Source organism: Pseudorasbora parva, chromosome 3 (assembly GCF_024679245.1).
Source record: "Pseudorasbora parva isolate DD20220531a chromosome 3, ASM2467924v1, whole genome shotgun sequence".
NCBI classification, from domain to species: domain Eukaryota; kingdom Metazoa; phylum Chordata; class Actinopteri; order Cypriniformes; family Gobionidae; genus Pseudorasbora; species Pseudorasbora parva.
Genome location: NC_090174.1, coordinates 34679026 through 34694549, shown reverse-complemented (window position 1 = coordinate 34694549; position 15524 = coordinate 34679026). Strand labels below are relative to the sequence as shown.

General features: G+C 39.6%; 1 long non-coding RNA gene across 1 annotated transcript; it reads left to right on the top strand.

The window, feature by feature from the left end:
• Window positions 1–2363: 2363 nt before the first annotated feature.
• Window positions 2364–4350, top strand: LOC137071919 (uncharacterized). The gene is made up of 3 exons (XR_010904547.1): window positions 2364–2762; window positions 3329–3407; window positions 3517–4350. It is a non-coding gene; the product is annotated as an uncharacterized lncRNA (long non-coding RNA).
• The last annotated feature ends 11174 nt before the right edge of the window (window positions 4351–15524 follow it).

The following is a 15524-nucleotide window of genomic DNA, read 5'->3' as shown; positions in this document are numbered from 1 at the left end:
TATGAGCCGTAAATCTCCCGCTGACACGCTTTATTTAAAGGGGGGGTGAAATGCTGTTTCATGCATACTGATCTTTTTACACTGTTAAAGACTTGGAATCCCATACTAAACATAGACAAAGTTTCAAAAGTTAAGGTGGACGTTTGATGGGAGTATTTCTTTGTCAAAAATACTAGTTCCGGTTAGTCATAAGTTTCGGCAAGTTTTTTTCGATCATGGGTCCACTTGACGTTAATAGGTCGGAATTTCCTTGTATGGGCCGTACAGGCAATTCTACCGGAAGAGCGTGAGAGAGAGAGAGGGAGAGTGCGAAAGCAACAGGCTATGCCCATCGAAGCGCTGGCTCGTAGGCTGCGCTGCACAGGGGATGTGACTTCAAGAAATTAACAATGTCACCAGAAAAGTGCGTTTTTGGTTGCCAGACCAAGACAGTCCTGTACAGATTGCCAAAAAACCCCGCGTTAAGGCAACAGTGGATGGAATTTGCTTTTCCGGATCAGCAACTGAGTTCCGCGAATGTTTATATCTGTTCACTGCATTTCGGTGCCGACTGTTTCATAAACAAGGCCCAGCTCGATGCCGGATTTTCCGGATTTTCCGCATATTCAGACAGCTTGTAAAGCTAGATTTAAAATGACAAAGTATATTATTATCAGCTATTATGGACATTGCACGTGAGATGGCTGAGACGAACGTGCGCCATCAGAAAAACAGCACAAGACTGATTATTTACTGAACGTAGACCGAACCTCGCAAAAGACTTTAAAAATGCCGGTTGAAATAAAATGCTGTGTGAGCTCAACCAATCAGCATGTTCAGCGCCCAAGTCCCGCCCTCGAAAGTTCCTGAACTTTGAAAAAGTACTACCTCGCGAGCAGGGCCGTTTGGAGGGGGAAATATTTACCCGGAACTTCATTTAGACCCTGGTTCCTGCGGTCTAAACACACCGAGTACCACCCAAAGTTCCTGGTTCCTGGGTAAAGTTCCTGTGGTAGAAACGGGGCTATACTCCTCCTAGGACCCGGTCAGTGCCAAACTCAGTCAGCATGAAGTCAAGACATTGAGGATGCTAAATTGCGAGCGGATTTTTGATATCTCAAAAGGTTTGGCCGTGGCAAGGAGACAAATTTATGGCGAGAAATGGGAAACAGGAAGTGTGTTATAAATTCTGCATACATTTACTGATTTGGATGAAACTTCAGCTGTGTGTTCGTTGTAAGAGGCCATCTTAAAAATCACCATCTTATTTTTACCCGATTTACTTCAAACTTCATCATTACAATGTCAAAACATAGCAGATATAAAGCTGGTAAGCACTTCTTGATATTGTAAATACTGTTGCCACGGCAACACATCAAACTATAAAATTCTTTTTCACTGCTTTTGAGACTCTTAAAATGCTTCAAATTACATGAAACTCGACACACACATCAGACATGCTGTCCAGTAGAAATGGGCAAAGACTTAAAAACGGCCGTGGTGGAGGAGCTGAGTAGCGCCATCTTCTGACAAAAGTAATGCAATCTTTTGTCAAAAGTGGGGGGGTTAGTTTTATCTTCAGTCACCAAACTCTGTATATATATTGTTCTCTTTGAGCCGAACAACTTTCTAATTTACAGTCATTAGCTCCAACCAACAGGAAGTCAGATATTTAGGGCTTGAGGTGTGAGGACCTTATTGTAATTGCTCAGTCCATCATTCTTCTTCTCCCAAATTAATTACATTTTTGAGGGCCTAAACACGTATGAAAACTTATGAAACTTTGCACACACATCAGAAGTGGTGAAAATATACATCTGATATGTGTTTCAAAGTGTGGCAAAATGTTTCAATAGGGCCACCTACAAAATTTAAATTAAGTGTCATTCGCGCTACGTTTCATGTATGAGTATGAAAATTCGGTAGACGCATTCAACAGCCCAATACCTACAAAAAAGACCCAAGGCGCCAAATCTGAAAAACTAACAGGAAGTGAGATATTTTAAATTTTCTTTAGTAAATTGGTGCAGTTTTTGCCATTGCCAGACGTTGTACTTTAACAAACTCCTCCTAGAGATTTAATCATATCAACATTGTATTTGCACACACAGTCTAATCTATAGACCTTTGTGGCGTTAAATTGTGAAGATCTTGAGTTTTCCCTGAAGGGTGTGTCCATGGTGGCCTTACAAATGTTGATGTTTTGCCATGACACAGGAAGTTGTTGTAACTCAGGCATACAATGTCTGATCTGCCTCAAACTTCACATGTTTGACAAGAGTCCTGGCCTGAAGACATCTACATGCCAATAATCAGTCAAAGTTATAGCGCCACCAACTGGCAGCAGGATGTGTGTCCCTTTTTGAAAATGTTTTGAATCACTGGCTGCGTTCGGAACCGCATACTTCCCTACTATATAGTATGGAAAAAGCAGTAGGCGAGCGAAAAGTATGTCCGAATCCTTAGTATTCATAAAAGAGTAGGCGAGAACTACCAGGCGTTTGGACTATTTCTCGCGAGATTCGGACGTACGTGTACTCAAGTTGCGTTCGAATATGCCTACTAACCTACTATATAGTAGGCGAAAACAGTATGTGAAAGGAGTAGTATGTTCGAAACCTCAGTAATCATAAAAGAGTAGGCGAGAAATCCCCGGATGGCCTACTGCGCTCCGCCCAGATTGTGAAGCGCTCATCGTCGGATACTTTTCTATCCCTGCCTTCCCATAAGGCCACAGGAAAGGATACGTCAGGTGGAGGAAAGTGATGCGGGTGTTTTCAAACGTGAGTATTACAAACGAAAATCACGGTTCTCTTGTGTTCAAATCACGTTTGTTGAGCTTCTGTAGAGTAAACTTTTGAATTGTTGAAGGTGTAAGGTTGTCTAAATAGTTGTGATTGTGCTGTAAAAACACGTTTTATTGTGTATAGCTAACAGGGGAGCTCCAGTAACACACATACGTCTCCAAAGTGGATTACATATGCATGTTAAAGATAAAGATAGCCTACTTACTAAATGTTTATTTAACATCTGACAGGAATTTTTGATAAGGATTGCAGATGAGCACATCACACCATAAAATAGACATCTGATACATCTGAATAGATCAGAATGGTGTGTGTGTGTGTTATAATGAAGAGTTCACTGTTGTCAACTCTGCTTACTTTACATGAACCTGAGCAATGTAAATAAACAAATCTACATAAAGTAACTAAACATAAGTTATCAATTTAATTTGTCCATTAGTACTGTTGATAAACTGAGGAACATTAACACATCAGCAACTACATTTAAATGTAGTATTGAACATAAATCACATAGGTAACGGTAATCTTGTCTGATGTTACAGGGACAGAAGAGCTCGTGTGTGTGTTTATCTGGTGGAGAGCGGCTGATAAAGGAATGCTGTCATCAAAGGCTTTGATTCAGTATACTACAGAAATGAATAAAACATCTATTTAAATCTTAAGTTGTATTTTATTTCAAACAGTTATTTTAGCACTTTTCTGATTCTTGATGGCTTTGTATTTGCTGCAGAGCTTTTGTGATGGAGCAGGGCCTGCAAGACACGGGTGTCATGTGTGGGGAAAACCTGAAACAAAAATATAAAGTAATATCATTTAGTTACTTCTAATACAGAAATCAAATGACATTGTGCTGTTTAAATGAGTGCTTTTGTATTATGTTTGTGCATTTTTGTAGGATCTGAGATGTCAGCAGACGGGTGTGAGCACTGAGGATCCTGGACCCTTCATCACTTCACCTTAGTGCATCATCTGGGCCAGATATTGCTGTGGTCTCTTCATCCTCAGTAAACCCAGAGCCAGTGAGACTTCTAGAAAAAGACCAAAAGCAGTGCACTTATTACAGGGACGATCCCCCTGGAGCTAAGAGCCTTGCTCAAGGACACACTGGTGGTGACGGTTACGGAGATCAAACCAGAAAGCCTACTACACACAAAAGTCCAAACGCTATGAGGGCCATAATGGATGGCTAGGACAGATGAAGGTGTTCACGCTGGTCAACTGCTTCATGAATATAAAGCTGCAGAACTGGCACACCTGTGTTGAGACGGGCAGCAGATGTGGCGTTCACCTTCTGTATGTGTGATCGTTAGAACAATACATTTGAATAAAGCTTTGTTTCATGTGTTGACTTTTATTCATTTCTTGTGATGTTTACTTTTATTAATTCTTTTACTCATTCATTCATGTTTCCTTAGTTGTCAGTAAATAAAATTATTCACATCGTATTCACATTGGCTGCATTTGTCTAATGTGTATTCATGGCATGCATCGCTATGTCATATGACAAGTTGCCTTTTGTATGTTTTACTAAAACGATATATATATAAAAAGGTAATATAATTAAGTATGGTCAGCATTTGTCATTATTATTGTAAGTGTTTGTGGGTGTGCTAGCAGTGCAGTTCATTCTGGGGGAAACCTTTTTTTTTTTTTTTATAGTATTACTTACGTTTTTCGAGTATACAATCAACAGTTTCCTCCAAAGGCGAGATCTCCGAGCAGCTGAAAGATTTTTCTGAGCAGACATTACAAACACTGAGGGAAACCGCACCGGTCGGGCTGTGGAGTTACTGATGCTGAGCTCTTACTGCACCGGTCACTCATATCTTTTTTTTAAATTGTTTTATAATTGCATGGTGGTATATTTAACAACGAACAATCATAATGATAAAACTAATGGGTTTATGTACATTATATACAGAGAAAAAACAATAACAAGGTTAGATATCTTGAATAAATCATCATAATGCAATAATTTTTATTTATTTGTTTGTTTTAGTTATTTCATAAGCCTGGGATCAAACAGGAGTTAAATTTAACAAGAAAAAGAGGGAAATATAAAGGAGATTTAGCCCACTTTTGCTTGTGGATGACATTTTTTTGCATATAAAATAAAGAAATTAACAACATATTCAAGAGATCACGATTTGGGGTTTTTGCAAGGATAAAAAAGGATGAAATTGTCAGATTAGTAGGGTTAAAATGTATTTCTTATAGTACAATGACAAAATAAATGGGCAGCTGTTTCTTAAAAAAGACCACAAAAAATGAGCACGTTTAAACCAATATACAGATGAATTAAACCTGTCACACGAGTTGTTGCGCTTGTGATATCGTCATGGGTCACATGATAACGTCAACATGGCGCATAAAGTGCGGATCGCATTCATACTTAACGAGATCTGGATATATAGTACCTACTCTTTTAGCGCTCGTTAAGTAAGTACTTATTGAAATTGAGTACCTACTCAATGAGTATGCGGTTCCGAACGCAGCCACTGTCTTTCTTTTACCCGATTTTAAAATTGTACAAGCAAAATGTGATGGTTGGTCAGTGTTTTGTTTGTGATTAGATGGCTGGGTTAAAGTCACTCCACCATTTCTGTGTGTATTCTGCATTGGAGCTGATTTTTGACAAATTATTTAACAAAAAGTAATTGCTATACTCTCCCATTGCCTGAAATTATATAAATAAAAATGCTGCTGAAATCCAGCCAACACTGCACACATGTAAAACATTTTAGTAAAACATTGTTACAGTTCTGAGGCCTGTTGAATGAAGCTAGCTGAACAAACTCTGAGTTTCAGAGTAGGTTTAGAGTTGAAAAATCCAGATGAATCCAACATGGTTTAGATCAAGTTCAACCGTTTCTCAAAGCTTGGTATAAACTTTCTCTGTCAACTCAGGTTTAATCCAGAGTTAGCGATTAACTCTGAAGCGCACCTGAAAGTGTGACACGTGAGGACGCAAACATCCAATCACAGCATCCGTTTGATTCACTTCTCTTCTGAAGATTGAGAGATCGTTTTAAAAATTAAATGAAATTAAATGTACAAGGCAGGAATAAACACTGCTGCTGTAGCGACAGTTTGAGAAGGCAGCTGAAAGAATATCTGACTATATCAATGCATGACGTGAATCAAAGAAATATGCCTAAAAATGATAGGTTCACAAAGAGCTCAAATGAACTCGCATTGTTTAAAAGAAATATGAATGCATGTTTTATACTTATATATTAATATTTGGCTACTTGTCAATTAATATAATAATTATATGAATATTATATTGATTAAAAGTAATTATAATTCATATAATTTAAATATAATAAATAATTAGTGCCAAAGGATGAGCAATTTTATCTGTAATGGTTTTTTCATTACAAACTGCAAATTTGGAATGAGAGATACAGGGGGTGTGGCTTTATTGCATCTTTACTTGCAGCTGATTGGTCCAGTTTGGGTTTGCGACCTCTAACCCAGAATAAAACCTGCTCCAGAGCAGGTTAGCCTTGTAGTGTAAGTTACCATGGTGATAAACACAGATAAAAACCAATCCACATTCTTGAGCCCGAAAAACCAGAGTTTGCTCAAACTAATCTCGAACCCTCCTGGTTACCCAACTGAAACCAGCTTTGTGCAACAGGCCACTGTCTTGTTATGGTTTTTGTCTAGGTCACATGTTCCTTTGTTCTGTTTCCCGCCACTTTTCGGTTCCCTCATTAGTTTATTTCTGTCAGCTGTGTTTCATTAATTACAATCTGTGTCACCTGTCCTCCTCGTTAATTCAGTTATCAGTGTGTGTATTGTAAAGGTGTATTATCATGTTCAGTCACTCTTTGTCGGGTCTCACGTTATATGAATGTGGTAGATGGTCTGTTTTGAATAAAAATCATTAAGTTTGGTAGTCTTGGATCTCTCCTTCTCTGTCTAACACATCTAATATCCGTAACAAACATGATTTAAAGGAGTAATATTAGCTACATTTTGTCTATTTTTTTTTATTTTTTATTTTAAGTTTATTAATAATAATATTACTCATCACCTGGTCACGCTGTACAGGACCAGGATTTGTTGTATTAACAACTCAGCTGTATGTGGACAGCTTTTTTTGGGGGTACATGCATATTGCATTTTTTTGTTGCAAATAAAACTCTCATAGTCCATAAATAATGTAGTTGTAGGTCATTTTAATTATAAATTTAGTTAAATGATCGAACATTTGTATGACTTGCCAGTGACTTGCTTGACCCAAGCTTGACTTGACTGTCACAACAAATGACTTGGACTTGAAGGTTAAGACTTGAGACTTGCTTGTGACTTGCATATGTGTGATGACTTACTCCCACCTCTATTATTTGCTATACATAGTTATTAAATAAAACACCACATTTTTCCCAAAAAATTCTTACTCTTAAAATATATCTTTATCAGATAGCCAGTTCTTTAATTTACTGAGTTTAAAATAGATAGACTATTAAAGGGGTACTTCAGCTCTGGAAAGATGAACCTGTATTTAAACTGGGTCATTAATGTAGTAGAAATGTGATGTTATTTTTGAATTTTGTGCCTTCTAGACTGAGAAAAGACAGAAAATGTATTTTTGTCTCATGGGGATGAAAGACTGCAATTCCCAGAATGCTTCGCTGCCCTGTTAGGCCATTCCCAAAGCCACCGCTACTGGATTACTGTGACTGAGTTAGAGAAGACACTACAATTAAATACTGAATGTGTCTGTTCAATATAATGATCGAGTCGCCACGTGTTTCTCACATCACTAACTCAGATTAGGAGTCAGATTACATTTAACATCATAAATGAGCTGATGAGCTCTCGTGATGAGAGCTGAGGTAATCGCGACCACACTCGCGGCATACAATACATTCACAGCGCGTGTTCAGTCTGGCACATTTTCAGTTCATGCCTTTGGAAGCTTAACTTTCATAGAAATGAATTTGAGAAGTTAAAACATTTGCATTGCTCTCAGCATAGGTCCGTTTAAATGAATCCCTGAAGCTGCAAGCTGAGCTGTGAGTGTGAGATCTCCATCCCACATGTGCGAGTGTAAAACATGAGGAAATAGCTCCCTCTGCTGGCTGTAGTCTTTAGCCTTTGTCCAAACATTCCAAAGATAACGCAAATATCATCAATTTGCAACCTGGTCTCACAGAATTCCGTGAAATGAACACGGACCCTTAACTCAAAAATCTGTGGTAGTTTCACAGAATCGCCGAAAATTCCATGATGGGTGCACTGAAGTGATGCCTTTGTAAGTCAATAACAAGCAGGATCTGTGGTCCACACCCAACACACATTTAATTATATGCATTTGTAAATGTAGACATGATTTTATGAATATTTATAGCCTACTTTTATATTTCGGAGCAACTAACTCCACTCCCACCCTAAACCTACAAGACACCCCTCGCTGCAGCCTGTAGCGCGATGACGTAGCTGGATCAGATCCAATACGTACAGGATGGTGGATCGTTATGGCAATGTCATAGCCTACCGATCTCTGGGTTAATTTATAATGTGTATGCGCTAGTCTTAATGTATGATCATTATTGTATATAGATGATGTTCAGAACTGTGTAGTTGTAGTACTGATAAATAGTATTAAGTAATTATTGATGAATAATTAATCTTTTCATAAATGTGATGCTTAAATTATCCTAGTTTCGCTGTACATGCATGCAAAACAGTTAAAATTGTAATATATTCTGATCATACTTGCTGTTGAGTGGAAGGATAAAATGAGTCAATTAATTGTCTCTGTAATTTTAATCCTCAAGGTTCAATGCAACACATAAATGCAATCTCTAAAGAACTTTAAAATACCAGTAGCCTACACATTCAAGGGAAAATGCAAAACGTGTGTCCTGATAGCGTGAGCATGTTATCAATCATTTTTGCGCGAGCGGTTGGAGTATTTATCTATCCAGCAAAACTCCCCTGTGCATTCAATGATGTCCCCAAAACTCTACTGCGCATGCATATATGACGTCATCGAATTTGGAATGAAACCACCGCGCATGCACGACCAGTACGTGTTGGATCTGATCCAGTACGTCATCGTGCTACAGGCTGCAGCGAGGACTTCTTGAAACCTACCCACTCAACAATATAAAACACATAACAGGCAAATAAATGTAGACTACAGTCACAGTTATTTATTGCAAAAACGTACCAAAAACAGTATAGAAGTATTAACCCATGTTGCATTCCAAGTCTTCTAAAGTCATACGATATCTTCATGTGAAGAACAGAGTTGATCTTAATGCTTTAATCCTTGAAATGATAATCGTACTCCACATACGCACTCATTCATATTTCTCATTCAAACGATACAAACGACTCTTCAGCATGACGCGACCGGTCGGTCACGAGACACACGAGAGCCAATGGCATTATACAATCAAAGCTGACGTAATGACGCAATTGGTCACGCGACATACAACAGCCAATGCTGTCAAAGCTGATGTGACGTTTCTTGCTGCGGCAATATTTGAAATGTATTAATATATTTGGCGGATGGACTCGCCGTTGCTGATCGATTTTGGAGATTTTCTTCACAGAAATCAATCGTTTGGCCTCGGAACACTTGGAATATTTGTAGTTTCTGAATAAATTGTGCCTTGCAGTATCTGTGTATCTGCCTGTTATATCCTGTTTTTTATAATACACAAATGGGTAGGTTTAGGGAAGGGATTGAGTTAAGTGTTCAAAATGTGTCTGAATAAAAAGAAAATAAATGTAAATAAATTATGCTGACTGACTCAAACTGACGAATATAAGGTGTTGGAACAGGGAATCCATGTGTGGACCACAGATGCTGCCTTACATAGGCATCACTTCCGTGGACCCTTTACTTTACTTTACTTTATATACTTTATTTGTCCCCATAGGGCAATTGGTTTTGCAGCAAGATAAACACAGAACAGTTTACAGGTGCACAAATACAAGACAAAAACACATAAGAAATAATTTATGTAACTGGCCCTTGTTAAAGTAAAATCTGACATTTTCAGAAACAATTTCATAACCAACCCCATTTCAGCAATAACATCATCAAAAACAAGCAATACTATACATATTATAATAATAATAATAATAACCCCATCACTATTTAATAGTTATAGTCTGTCTACTCCTCCGGGCTGAATTCATAAACAAGATGGCTCTCGGGACGAATGAATGCTTATATCTGTTATTCTTCACAGGAGGTAAGCGGTACCGAAACCCGGAAGGCAATATCTGGAACTCAGAATGAAGGGGGTGGGAGCTATCAGAGATAACTGCGTTGGCCTTCCTAACTACCTGTCTATCATACAGGACAGAAAGACTACTCTGCTGGACACCTATAATTTTACTACTGACCTTCACTATATTGGAAAGGGCAGTTTTGGCCTTGACAGTGAGACTACCATACCAGCAAATTAATGAGAATGTTAAAACAGACTCAATGTATGATTTATAAAAAAGGGTCATGAGAGTCTTGTCAACACGAAATTTTGACAGTTTGCGAAGACAAAACAGTCTTTGTTGGCCTCTTTTGCAAAGCATTTCAGTGTTGGAGATAAAAGTTAACTTATTGTCGATCAAACTGCCTAGATACTTGTATGTTTCTACGAATTCCACCATCTTCCCATTTATAATAGTGATCTGTGGAGTTGATGACTTTCGCCTAAAATCAATCAGCATATCCTTTGTCTTTTCAACATTTAGTTGAAGGAATGCCCTATCACACCAAAGTGCAAAATCATCCACAACAGGACCATGGTCACTTTCCTCATTAGAGAGGAGACTAACAATAGCAGAGTCATCGGCAAATTTTAAAATATGTCTATTTTCATGCTGACTGCGGCAGTCGTCAGAATAAAGAATATAAAGGAGAGGTGAGAGGACACACCCCTGAGGAGACCCAGTGGATGATGACATCTCCTCAGACAAGCAACCATTTACCCTCACTCTCTGAGTTCTGTCGGTTAAAAAATCAAGAATCCATCCTACAATATTAAAATCGAGATCAAAATTCTTTAAGAGCTTATCAACTAAAATATGTGGTTGTATTGTATTAAAAGCCGATGAAAAATCAACAAATAAAATCCTTGCGTGTGTTTTACTGCCTTCGAGATGTTTGAATAATAAGTTTAACAAGGTAGTGGTGGCATCATCTACCCCTCGCTTAGCCCTATAAGCGAACTGTAGTGGATCTAAGAGATTCTCTGTTTTTGTAAGTATGACTTTTTTAACCAGTTTTTCAAAACACTTCATGACTAAGGAGGTCAGAGCTACTGGCCTAAAGTCATTTAATAATTTTGGATGATTTAGTTTGGCCACTGGAATAACTGTTGACTGTTTCCATATGTTCGGCACTCTCTGTTGCTCTAGGGACATCTGGAAAATATAATTGGACCCATCACAGAATTTTCGGCGATTCCGTGAAACCACCACGGATTTTTGAGTTAAGGGTCCGTGTTCATTTCATGGAATTCTGTGAGACCAGGTTGTCAATTTGTGTCACGGGAGGAATTTTTCCAGAAATAAAATGCATAAATCTCATCTCAGGAGGATATAAGGGGGGGGGGGAAGCACAATCATTTGAATATACTCGAGGGTTTCTACTGATACAAAGCTATATGCTAATCGCTGAAGTAACCCTTTAAATGTCTATCTAAAAGGGTAACTACACGTTCATAAAATAAATGTTTTACAGATTCTTCCTCTAATTTAAAAAAGATGTAGCCTGGATGCCAGCCGAACTCAGCTCCGCCCACAAAATTTGAGCTCGGGCAGTTCGGTCTGGACTCGATCCATAGAGGAGTAATTATGTCCAAACTGTTTGGACCAATGAAATTGTCAGGGTGGGCTTTAGACGATGATGGACAGATGATAAACAGTAACGTATTTCACATCATCAAAGGCTCTTGGGTTGAATTTGTTCTAATCCTAAATGGATAACTTGTTTGTATATGGAAAACCACAGACTTAAGGGGGTCGAATTGGATGCGAAGCTCAGCGCCGTGCCACGTCTTTAAAATTCAAACACATTGTTTTCAATGAGTGTACACACACCGGTGGCGGCATTCAGCACCTGTCCGTGGCGACGAAGTTGTTCTAAATCCTGCCACGCCAGAGAGCGCCATTTCATGGTTTTATATTAAATGTATATTTCCCTCAAATTGGTAAATATTGATTTCACCCTGCGCTACAAGATACATCCATCATGCAGCTCTTCTGTCAGAAGTCGATTCAAAATTGAGATTGTGCGTAAATGTGTGCGTCCGGTCTGAGATACCTGAGACGCGGTCGCGTCCGGTTTGCGACCCCCTTTACATAGTGCAGTTGAGTTTTTTTGACATTTGACAACTAACATATGTGTCGCTCAGTTACTCTGATTGGTTGAAGGTCTGTCCAATTGAGGTCTTTCCTGGTTCGGTTAAAACACGCCCCATAATCACAGCCCAATGTAGCAGTTTCAGACTCATATTCTGACTAGAATTGAGTATGAAAATGCAACAAAAGATGTAGTCTCCATGTCTCTAAAAATCTCGAGACTACTTGTCTGTGTAAATCAGCTGAATAATTGTAGCCTATGTTACTTTAACATTATTGGTGAAACCAATCAATTTATTTGGTAAACTCCAGACCTCTTTCCATGTTATTACATTTTTATAATCTGTTAATACTTAACTGATTATATATAGATACTGGAAATCTGATAAGACTTTAACCGGCAGCCATATCACCCTGTAGCCCAAGACTGGTTTCCCACTGAAGCTAAGCAGGGCTGAGCCTGGTCAGTACCTGGATGGGAGAGCAACTGGGGAAACTAGGTAGCTGCTGGTAGAGGTGTTAGTGAGGCCAGCAGGGGTGCTCACCCTGTGGTCTGTGAGGGTCCTAACACCCCAGTATAGTGATGGGGACACTATACTGACAAAGAGCAATGTCCTTCGGATGAGACGTTAAACCGAGGTCCTGACTCTCTGTGGTCGTTAAAAATCCCGGATGTCCTTCGATAAAGAGTAAATTTGCCCATTGGCCTCTGTCCTTCATGGCCTCCTAATCATCCCCCTATCCCGATTGGCTTCATCACTCGGTCTCCTCTCCACCAATCAGCTGGTGTGTAGTGAGCGTTCTGGGGCAATATGGCTGCCGTCGCATCATCCAGGTGGATGCTGCACATTGGTGGTGGTTGAGGAGATTTCCCCCCTTCAATGTAAAGCGCTTTGAGTTCCTTGAAAAGCGCTATATAAATCGAACACATTATTATTACTATTATTATTATTATGAATAAAGATAAGCCTTATTCAAACCAACCGTCTCCATTGACTTTCTATTGGCCTCCTTGTCATTTCTGACTTATTACAAAAAAATCCAGCAATGTCTAAAAGCTGATATGTGACAAGGTCTACAGAAAACAAGCTAAAAACCTCAGAAGATTTAAGCTGTTGAGCAAAAAACAAGCATTTAAGGACACAAAAGTGGATACAGGCAATTGAGACAGAGCGCAACATGTTATAATACACTACAACCTATGCCCACTGGATGGGAACGTAATCAGCGACAGGAAATAAAATAAAACTAACATTTGGATATTTGACAAAATGTTTACTGCACACGTAGCGTAGGCATACCAAATCTTTTCATGCAGATACAGTGGGGGTGGTCGGCCAATATGGATGTTTACTTTTTGGGCAATGAGGATATTTAACTTTTATTGCCAAAGTAAGTAAAATCAAAGACATAAATCGTTTTATTGTTATCTGAAATATACTCAACTGCTGATAGTTTATATAGTGTAAAATGTAATGCAATTTTTAAATTAGTTTTTACCTATTTTGTTGGGGCCCCTGTCAGTCAGGGTTATGTCAGTCAGTCATTAAGTCATGCTTATGTGACAGGTCGAATCTGTTTATTATTTGTTCCCCTTCAATGGTCGTGTGCTTAAAAAATGGCAAGACACGCCCACTAGCATAGCGCTGCAGCCTGACATTGAGTGCACCTGTGTGGCGCAATTACTGCGGCGTGGCTGTATAAAAGGCATATCAAATTGTGGCGGATTTTTCTTGATACTTTTAGCCAAAGGTTAAAGCTTGGAACATAGGCTACTCTGCAAGAACAAAGAAATTTGTTCGTTTTCTCGAGGGGGCAAGAACAAGAACAAAGTTCGTTCTGGCCAGTAGCCTACATTCCACACTTCATGAGAAAAGCAGGTGCCGATCATCTGCTATTCTCCGTATTAACCACGCCCACTTTAAATGTATTTAAATGTACTGGCCAGAACAAACTTTGTTCTTGTTCTTACCACCTCAAGAAAACGAACAAATTTCTTTGTTTCCTCGACACATCGCCTGAGAAGAACTTTTCTCTTGCGGTTGTCCGAGAACTATTGTGTGATTGGACACCGCACAGAAACAGCTTTGGTCAGGATCACAAACAATCTATTGATGGCGGCAGATGCTGGTTCCCCAACCCTTCTCATCCTCCTAGGCTTAACTGCAGCTTTCGATACAGTTGATCATAACATCCCTCTTCACCGTTTACATCTCACCATCGGTCTCTCTGACTCGGTCCACAACTGTTTTTCTTCTTATCTCACTAAGAGAACTGAATATGTTGCGTTAGGAGAAGCTACATCCCTGTCACACAATGTCACCTGCGGTGTCCCTCAAGGCTCTGTGCTCGGACCCACCCTGTTCATACTCTACATGCTCCCCCTTGGCCGTCTCATCAGCCGGCATGGGATTTCTTTTCACTGCTATGCTGATGACACTCAACTTTACTTTAGCACAAGTTCATCTCCCTCTGCTGATCCCACACCATCCACTTTGATCACTTGCCTGGATGAGATAAAGGCGTGGATGAAGCAAAACTTTCTGCAGCTAAACAGCTCCAAGACTGAAGCTATCCTAGTCGGCACTCCACTTCAGATCCAGAAGTCCGTTATCACCAGCATTGCTTTCTCTGGTCAGGTCATTCCACTTTCCACTTCAGTCACCAATCTGGGGGTCAGCATGGAATCGCAGCTTACTTTTGAAGCGCTCATCAAACACCTGTGTAAGACCTCCTTCTTCCACCTCAGAAACATTGCCAAACTTCATCCTATTCTAACACTGGCAGATGCGGAGAAGCTTGTCCACGCCTTTATCTCCTCCAGGCTGGACTACTGCAATGCGCTCCTTATCGGCATCCCTAGCAAAAATCTCCAGAGGCTGCAGTGTATGCAGAACAGCGCTGCTAGGATCCTCATGAGGGTGCGCAAATAGGGGTGTAAGAAAATATCGATACACGTGAATATCGCGATATTATGTTTGGCGATACTGTATCGAATCTCAAAAACGCTGTATCGATATTTATTTATTTACATCCAAGATTCGTGGCTTTGTGTTCGGTTTAAACCACAGACTGTATAACACCCAACCGCTAGATGGCAGTGTTATCTCAGAACGTATAACTGACGCGGAGCCGGAGAAGCGCAAGGTGAAAGTGCGTGCATCACTAGTGTTTACATTAGCAAACCCAGCTCTCAAGACGATAGCATTATTCCGCTCCTGCAGTATACAGAGCTGAAGTGTGGACTCATTTTGGCTTCAGCTAAAAAGAAGCCACTAAGGAAATCGACAAGAATCATTTTGTTTGCAAAATAGGCCAAGTTATAATCTAATACTCGGGAAACACATTGAAACAGAGAGCTCGCTTAACATCCTGACGTCACCCGCGCTGCTGAGAAGCGTT